Genomic DNA, 8,537 nt, shown 5'->3' with positions numbered 1-8,537 from the left:
TAACTACCCAGAGTGATGGCTACCAACCTAGACAGCTTGAAAGAGAATTATACAAAATTCATAGAGAAGGATATCAGATGGCTATGCTCTGCCTCCAGATGTACAGTGTAGAACTTTTTCTTTGCATGCAGGAATTCCCAGATCCCAGCTCCAGCAGCATAGCATGGGGGGGGGGGAGAGAGAGAGGGGTAGTGGCCTGGGGCACAAAATTCTGAGAGGGGCACAACCAGGCACCCCCACAACAGGCTCTCCTATTGAGGGCATGTGGCTGAACTCCCAACACCTTCCAGAGCCACAGGGAGGCAAGTTACGCTTCGGGCCTGGGGTGGTGCCACCTTCTTCACATGGCCCTTAAAAGGGATGCCCATATGCCAAGCCAGGAGGCAGCAGAGCCGCCAAGCTGAGAAGGTGCACAGCCAACTACCACCAGCAGCGGCAGCCATGTGTCTTGCAGACTCAGCACACACACACAACACCCCTGGTTCATGCTTCCACCCAGCTGCCCAGTCCACCCGATTGCCCTGCCCTGGCCCCAGCAACCCACGCTATGCCACTGCCCTGGCAACTGCAGGCAAAAGGGAATCATGCTTCCACCCAGCTGCCCAGTCCACCCAATTGCCTCGCCCCGGGCACCAGGAACCCACGCTATGCCACTGCCCTGGCAACTGCAGGCAAAAGGGAATCAGGTCACTGTTGATGGGAGGGTCCCTTCTCTGTCTTACACTCTGGAGAGCTGCTGCCAATCAATACATCCTCTACCCTGACTGTCAGCGCCTCTCCAGGCCTTCAGGCAGGGATGTCTCCCAATTCTTCCTGAAAATGTTTATGATTGAACCCAGGACCTTCTGCATGCAAAGCTGGTGCTCTGCCACCGTACTACGTCCCTACACATAAGGCGTAGGCAGTTGCCTTATACAAGTTTGATCGCTGGCATGTCTAATTCAACATTGTGTAAGCTGATGGGTAGAGGCTCTCCAGTGTTTCAGGCAGGGGACATTCCCAGCCCTACTTGGAAATGCCAGGGATCAAACCTGGGACCTTCTTCACGCAGAGTAGATGCCCCACCACTGAGCTGCGGCCAGTGACGCACACTGCCTGGCCAGCTGCCCCTACTGGGCCTCTGGGTAAGCCAGCCGTCCAGCTTGTGACCTCTCACCATGAAATCCTCTCTTTAACAAAACGCCAATAGAAACGTATGATCTTTACTCAGGTTGTGCCCAAACTGTTAACTCCACCTTTCATAGGAACGCAGGAAACTGCTTATCCCAAGCCATACCAGTATTGTCTGCACTGACTGGTAGCAGCTTTCCGGGGTTTTGGACAGGGTGATTCCCGTCCCTACCTGGAGATGCTGGGGATTGAACCAGAGGCCTTTTGCATGCATGCACCGGACTGTAGCCTCTCCTTCCTCACCCTGTTGCTTTTCTCCCCCCTTGTGGAAATGCCAGCCCCATGTTTGCGAGATTAATGTAGCTTCAGAATCTCAGCTGGATTAAAAGAGTGTGCAAGCGCAAAGCACACCCCCAGCTTCCAGCCGGCTAACAAAGCCATCCTTTCTTCAGACTGGTCCTGAAATTCAAGTGGGGAAAACACCTGAAGCCGTGAGTCACGGCGAACGGTTGAAAACATTTTTTAAAGAGGCACGCACTCCGTTGCAGGGCGTTTCAGAGAAAGGGAAAGTGTCCATGAGGTCACCCGCTATCGCCGTCGCGAATTTCCACAGTCTCTTTACTAGCAGCGGAAAGAAAGAAACGAGTGAAGCTGAAGCTTTATTGTTTTAACGGAGAATTGTCAGTTTCACAAAGGAAGCGCAGCTCAAGGCTCTGGGGCTGCCACCCCCCCTTCCTTTTCTAAAACTTAAAAAAAAGAAAAGGCGGTTCTCGTTAAGAGATGGGGGTGGCGCCGCTGCTTTTGCATGAAAGCAAACTTTCTTCCCTTGCGTCAGAATTGCACCCTTTGAAACAGTGGAAGAAGCAGCGGAGTAAAGGGGGGGAAAAGCCTTCAGGTTTCTCGAAACAAGGAAAGCTCCCGACAACGGCCTCCAGAACAGAGAGTGAGGAGGGACGTCATTATGGGGGTGGTGAGAGAAGCAGAAAAGCCTCCAGGCAGCCTGCAGTTGGAGACACACATTTTGCCAGAGGGTGGGAAACAGCTCAGGGGAATCCTGTTAAGATTGCCATTTTGCAGATTCTAAGCTGAGTCTTGCTTACCAAACAGGGAGAGGCTCTTAGAGAAGGTGTCTCCAAGCCAGGGGCCTCCAAATGATTTAGACTACACCTTGCCTCACCCTACGGTCAGGGACAATGGGAGACGTTGCCCACAACATCAGGAGGGTGCCAGCCAAGGGAAGGGTGACCTAGGCATGAAGGGCATGCCATTCCATGTCTTGCCACCCCCACCAATATACATAGACAGGGTTGCTAACAGGCCGGTCGATTGCTGATCTGACCAGTGAAATGGCCTTCTGAGCTGAGCTAATCCTGCTCAGAGTAGATCCCTTGAAGTTAATGGGCAGGACTGGCTCAGGTCCATTCAGTTCAGTTAGCCTACTCCCAGTGAAATGTAGTTGGAGATGACCCTCCTCTCTCAGAGAACCAGAAATGGAAGTCTGGGAAGTCAGATTCTGCAAGGCTCCACCCACAACCCTCCCAATCACATTCTGGCTCCACCTCCAATGTACGCCAGATTCCGCCAGACTCCGCCTTGCCCTCTGGCCCCGCCTTCCCTGGCTCCATATCCATGGAGTACTCATAGGACCAGTTTTTGTAAAACAAAAAATTGGACGTCAGCTGCCCTGCCCACGAGGATGTCTCCTGCATTCTCCATCTTCCAAACCCTACCTAGGAAAGTGGGGTGGGTGGCTTGTTCCAGCAGTTGCAACTGGGGATGGGTGAATAGGGAAAGCGGGGTTGGAACTGCCATCTCCTGGAGATCTTTCCTCGTAACCTGATTTCCCTAGCCAGCAAGGAAAGCTTTCATAGTCACAGGGTGTGGAGCAGGTGATCTGATCTAGAGACAGCTAGTAGCAGTGAAGGAGCCAACCTAGAGGGAAACAGCTCCGGCACCCAAAGCCCCATCATGCTACAACAAAGATAATAGCTGCTGTTCATATAGTTCAGCCGCCTAGATATGGCGGGGCGAGTTTTGCACGTGCTTGTGGATTCGCCCCAAGTTCTTGCAATGGGCCAAAGAGATCTGTGAGGCCTTCCATTTGTCCATGTTCTCCCCATGCTCTTCCTCTGGGAACTGGCAACTGCAGGTGTCTTCATGATGAGATCCTAGGAAGTTTGAAGGGCGGACGGATTCAGGCTCTACAGGACAAAGGTACCAATGGTAAAGGAGGGATGTCTGAGGACCATGTTCCTTCCTGGGAAATGTGGCACGCCTCAGAGGTGGGCGCGGCCAAAGGCCAAAGTGGGTGGAGTAATGAATGTAAATTTTACCGTCATGCGGTAGGTGGAGTACCCTCCAACCAGGAAAGGATGGGTGAATGGGCACAAAAAATGAGGACATGCAATAATTAAAGCTGTGGTGAAGGGAGAAGGAGGTGCTGGGTTCAATCCTGCTGGGTGCTGCTTTGATAGCACATTGCCTGCAAGGAAGCCCTGCCAAAGCAGACCCTGCAGAGACTGCCTGCATCTTCTGTTTCTCGTCTGCCTCATAACCAGCCCACCTTCTGTCAGGGCCAGATCACTCTGGGTGGGACAACCCAACCAGAGTTGACTGGGGCTGTCTCTCCGCTCAATGCAGGGTGATTTGGCGCTGGATCCGGGCTTGGGTCAGATCCAGAGCACAACCCTATTGGAAGTTGGCATAGTCCAGGTGTCATGGACCTGATGGATGCAGAGGAGTGGTGGTGGTGGGGAACCAGCTGGGGACCCACTAAGGGAAGAAGGCTCAGAGACCGGGGACTGGTGGTGGGGTGATGATGAGTGGTCAGAGGAAGAAGATTGGGAGGAGGAGGTGTTGGAAGGGGTAACAGGGTTTAGTGAGCTAGGAGAGTCGGTGGCAGAGAGAAGTTCAGAATCAGAGGCAGAAGCTGAAACAGGAAGAGGGGGAAGATAGGTCAAGAGGCAGAGATGAGTCAGGCTGGTGAAGAACTGCAAGTGTCACCCCCTTCTGCTGTGACAAGCTCCCCTTCCCGCTTGTCTCCCAGAACCAGAAGAGGGCTGAAATGGGTGGAGGAGCAGCAGGCTGCAAGCAGCCGCGGTCTCTGATTACTTGGGGGAAAGGCCTAGAAAGGAGGGGACTTAGTTGTGGGGAGGTGGGGGCTTTCGGTCACAGCAACTGATTCATGGGGTAAGACCTCCCAGAGATGAGCTGCTGTGCTCATTAGGCCTGAAACTCAGCCAAGTCTGTGAGGATCGTCTTTTTGCTAATTAGTGCCAACTTTGAGCACTGTGATTTACTGCCGGCTTGCCCTTTGACACTAGGCTTTCAACTGATACCGCCATGGCTAGGTTAGGCGGGAACTCTGGGTGGGCACCAGGAGGGGGTTAAAAAGCTACACTGACCTTCCATCAGGGGCAGTTTCTTCTTCTGTGTCCATACGCAGATGATTAAAAAGAACGTCAGCAGGATAAGAAGAGAGAGGCCCGTTGCTGTCACAATGGTCAAGATAGTCGTCACTGTGGAATCTAAAGAATTAATGGGCATAGATTTATGTATTTATAAGAGCATTATTTTACCACCATATCATAAAACACCCGGGGAGTATTCAAACATAAGACACCATTCAAATAAATAAATAAAAGCACATTAAAGTGACTGGCTGCTAAATAATAATAATAATCTGCTGCATAGACCTGTTGACGGAACTTTGGCTGAGCTCCAACTCCCTAGATGGGCTCCAAGGGCGCCATCTAGGCTGCAATACCAGCCACCTGAGCATTCTATCAGCTGACCTCCCAAGGGCCAATCCCAGCACACCAGGCCCTATATAAGCTCAGAACCTGACCGCTTGTTCCTCATTCCTAGCGTGAGGACACTGCAGAATTCCCTCCTCTCTGCAGCAGGCTTTAAAAACAAGCACTAGATTTTCGAAACAAGGAAGCTGAAGAAAACACTCCTCTGTATAATTCATTCTCATATATTTAATCCATTTTGTCTGATTTAATTGGAGTTTAATTGGGTTGAGAGTTTAATTTATAGAATTTGGAATTACTTTAATCTTACATAGCATTTTAAGAGGGTAATTTATCTGTAATTAATCTGTGTTCATAATTTATATTTTCTAACCCTCCATTTCATTGATCTTTTCATTGGTTTTTTCTCATATTAATCATTATCATTATTTTCTTTCTTGAGTATCTACAGATTTAAATCTTCTTATAAAAGAGGAGAAAAATTATTTAAAGGTATCCCCCCTTTTTTCTTTTTAAAAGTTGGGTATTATTTTATATACTCTTCTTTACTCAGTTATTAATGGGCTCATAATATTGTAAAAGATGAATTAATGATATCTGTTTCTAGGACATTCTTTATTTAACAATATCTTTTTTCTCCCCCTTCATTTTCAGGTTTTTTGATCAGATAGGCACTAGCATAAAGCAGTGATGACAGCCTTTACCAAAGGTGTCATGGGCTTTGAAAATACTCGAATTCAGGATGCAAGGGAGAAACGTGCTAAGAGGAAGGCACGCTTGGCAAATCTACACCGTGATCAACTCCTGCCCGGAAACCAATGTCCCCACTGTGGAAGGACGTGTGGATCCAGAATTGGCCTCCACAGTCACTTACGGACTCACTGTTAAAACCGTGTTTATGGAAGACAATCTTACTCGGCTATGAGTGATCGCCAACGAAGAAGAAGACCTGTTATACATTGTGATATTGAAGCGTATTTATGAACTTAAATATATAAAACAAAACAAACACTGAAATGTGTCTTTAATATTTGCTGCCACTTGCAAGAGAACTCTCTTGCTAGCCGGGACCATCATTCCTGCGCCCCAAGAACACCCATCTCTGTGTCTCCTCGTGGACATCTTTGCTCCTGTCCCCAGAATAACGCCCAGGTCACCCTCCCATTTTCACCCCCTGCATGGGCCGCGTCAAAAAGGTGTGTCTCCAAGTGTGTGAGATTTGGCAACAGCCATAATTGGAATCCAGTCCCGCTGTGTCCATGTTCTCCCTGTGTGTTGTATTCAGTGCAAGCTGTACTCAGAGTAGACCCACTGAAGCAAACAGGCACCACAGACAGATTCATTCATTCATTTCAACAGGTCTGCTTTGAGTAGAACCGTATCGGAGACAACTCTGCGATTCCCATGTGTAGGTCTTTTAGGCCCATTTTGGATCCAGAAAACAGAACCGTACCAGTTTGCATAACTACGGTGACGGGTCTCGTGTCGCCACATTCCACGTTATGAGTTGTGTTCCCTGGTCATCGAACTGCAAGCCCCAACGTCTTGCAGCTACAAAGGAAGGAAAGAATGATGGTTGGAACATGGGTGATGCGCTCAAGGTGTGCCACAGCTTAGTGGTTGAGCATTGGTTTTGCTTGTGTCTCCAGGCTTGGAGAGTCTCCTCTCTGAATCCCTGGAGAGCTGCTGCCAGGCAGTGTAGACAACACTGAGTTAGATGGACCAATGTTCTCTCTCGGTATGTTCTTATAATAAAATTTAAAGGTAAAGGGACCCCTGACCATTAGGTCCAGTCGTGACCGACTCTGGGGTTGCGGCGCTCATCTCGCTTTATCGGCCGAGGTAGGCGGTGTACAGCTTCCGGGTCATGTGGCCAGCATGACTAAGTCGCTTCTGGCGAACCAGAGCAGCGCACGGAAACGCCGTTTACCTTCCCGCCAGAGCGGTACCTGTTTATCTACTTGCACTTAAATGTGCTTTCGAATTGCTAGGTTGGCAGGAGCAGGGACCGAGCAACGGGAGCTCACCCCGTCGTGGGGATTCGAACCGCCGACCCTCTGATCTGCAAGTCCTAGGCTCTGTGGTTTAACCCACAGCGCCACCTACGTCCCTTTCTAGAATAAAATAGCATTATTATTATTATTATGCTGCAAAGCAGAGAATGACTTACTTTGCCCAAGGTCTGCAACAGCTGCCTTTGGCATCAGAGAAAGTTCCATTAGGGCATGGGCTGCAGAAATATCTGAAGTCAATAGTGCCTGGAAGAAGGAAGAGGGGAGGTGGTTACTTACTGCTGAGAAGCTCCTAGATGTGCTTTTACTCTTTCTAACAAAGCAACGTTTTCTCTATTTTTGCTTAGTAAATCTCTGTACAAGCACTCCAAAACAGTTTTCAATAAGCGGCGAACTATAAAATTGAGTGAGACGGTAGAACAATTCGGAACTTTAAAAGAAGCCGATACAGTACGCTGTTCCAAAAAAAACCCTAGTAGAACATATTTATTATTATGTATAAAATTTGTATACCGCCTTTTACACATAGATCACAGGGTGGTTCATAACCTAAGATTACAGTATAAAAACCCCACAAAATACATAATGAAAAATAAAAACAAAGACAACCCAATAATTCTCCCCCTTCCACAATTTATTTTATAGGGCATTAGATGTCAATCACACCTATTTTTCAGGCTCAGAACCTGGCAGAGTCCTCCAGGCTCCGCCCTCAGATCCACCACACCCTGCCAGGCTCCGCCCTCAGATCCACCACACCCTGCCAGGCTCCGCCCCCTACTCGATCACATTCTGACAGGCTCCAACCCCTGGCCCACCACATTCTGCCAGGCCAGACTCCTCAACCTTGCTAGGTTTTACCTCTTGTCTGTCTTGTCTTCTGTACGCTGTTAGACTACAACTCCCATCATCCCATCATCCCTGACCCTTGGCTCTGCTGGCTGGGGATGATGGGACTTGTAGTCTCACAACACCTGGAGGACCCAAGGTGGAAGGCCTGTGACTTGGAACAAGAAGGGATTGACTCAAGGGTTACCTGAACATCTCAGTTCCTGCCCTTCTGGACACGTTGGCAGTGCCCGGCATTGATGGCATAGCTTGTCCTTACAGCACTTCCCACCACCACATTTGCCACAGGATTTCAGAGCGACTCCTGGTGATGAAGAAAGCACAGGTCAAGCCAGGTGAGCAAGGAAAGAGGACTATAAATACATATTTCTTTACAGCTGCCCCTTTGAGTCTATGATGGGCACCATGGTTTAGCCCAGGCCCTGGGAGAAAAATACAGCGCTTCATTGAAATCAATTAACCAAAGTTATTTCATTTATTACAGTTATAGCCTTCCTTTTTCTCCAAGGAGTACATTGTTCCCCACTCCTCATGTAATCCTCATAACTATGCGAAGTAGGTGAGGCTGAGAGCTTTTGGCTGTCTCAAGGCCGTGTGGTGAGCTCCATGGCTGAGTGGGGATTTGAACCCTAGTCTCCCAGGTCCTATTCCGACATGCTAACCACTCTGCTGCATTGACTTTCAAGTGTGCTCTTTAACTTCAATGGCTCGACTCTGAGTCTTCCAGCAACTGCAGCTTTGAGGAGATTATGAATCCACACCCTTGCCCATGCCGTGTGGGTTGGTGGGCACCAGAGCTTGCCTCCCCGCT

At 49.2% G+C, this 8,537-nt stretch overlaps 1 long non-coding RNA gene across 1 annotated transcript; it reads right to left on the bottom strand.

The window, feature by feature from the left end:
• Positions 1–2,380: 2,380 nt before the first annotated feature.
• Positions 2,381–8,015, bottom strand: LOC308591162. The gene is made up of 5 exons (XR_014010008.1): positions 7,914–8,015; positions 7,036–7,123; positions 6,319–6,416; positions 4,515–4,637; positions 2,381–3,311 (listed from the first exon to the last, which is right to left on the bottom strand). It is a non-coding gene; the product is annotated as an uncharacterized lncRNA (long non-coding RNA).
• Between the last annotated feature and the right edge of the window lie 522 nt (positions 8,016–8,537).

Source organism: Podarcis bocagei (assembly GCF_964188305.1).
Source record: "Podarcis bocagei genome assembly, chromosome: 7".
Taxonomy (NCBI): domain Eukaryota; kingdom Metazoa; phylum Chordata; class Lepidosauria; order Squamata; family Lacertidae; genus Podarcis; species Podarcis bocagei.
This window is presented reverse-complemented; position numbering and strand designations above follow the sequence as displayed.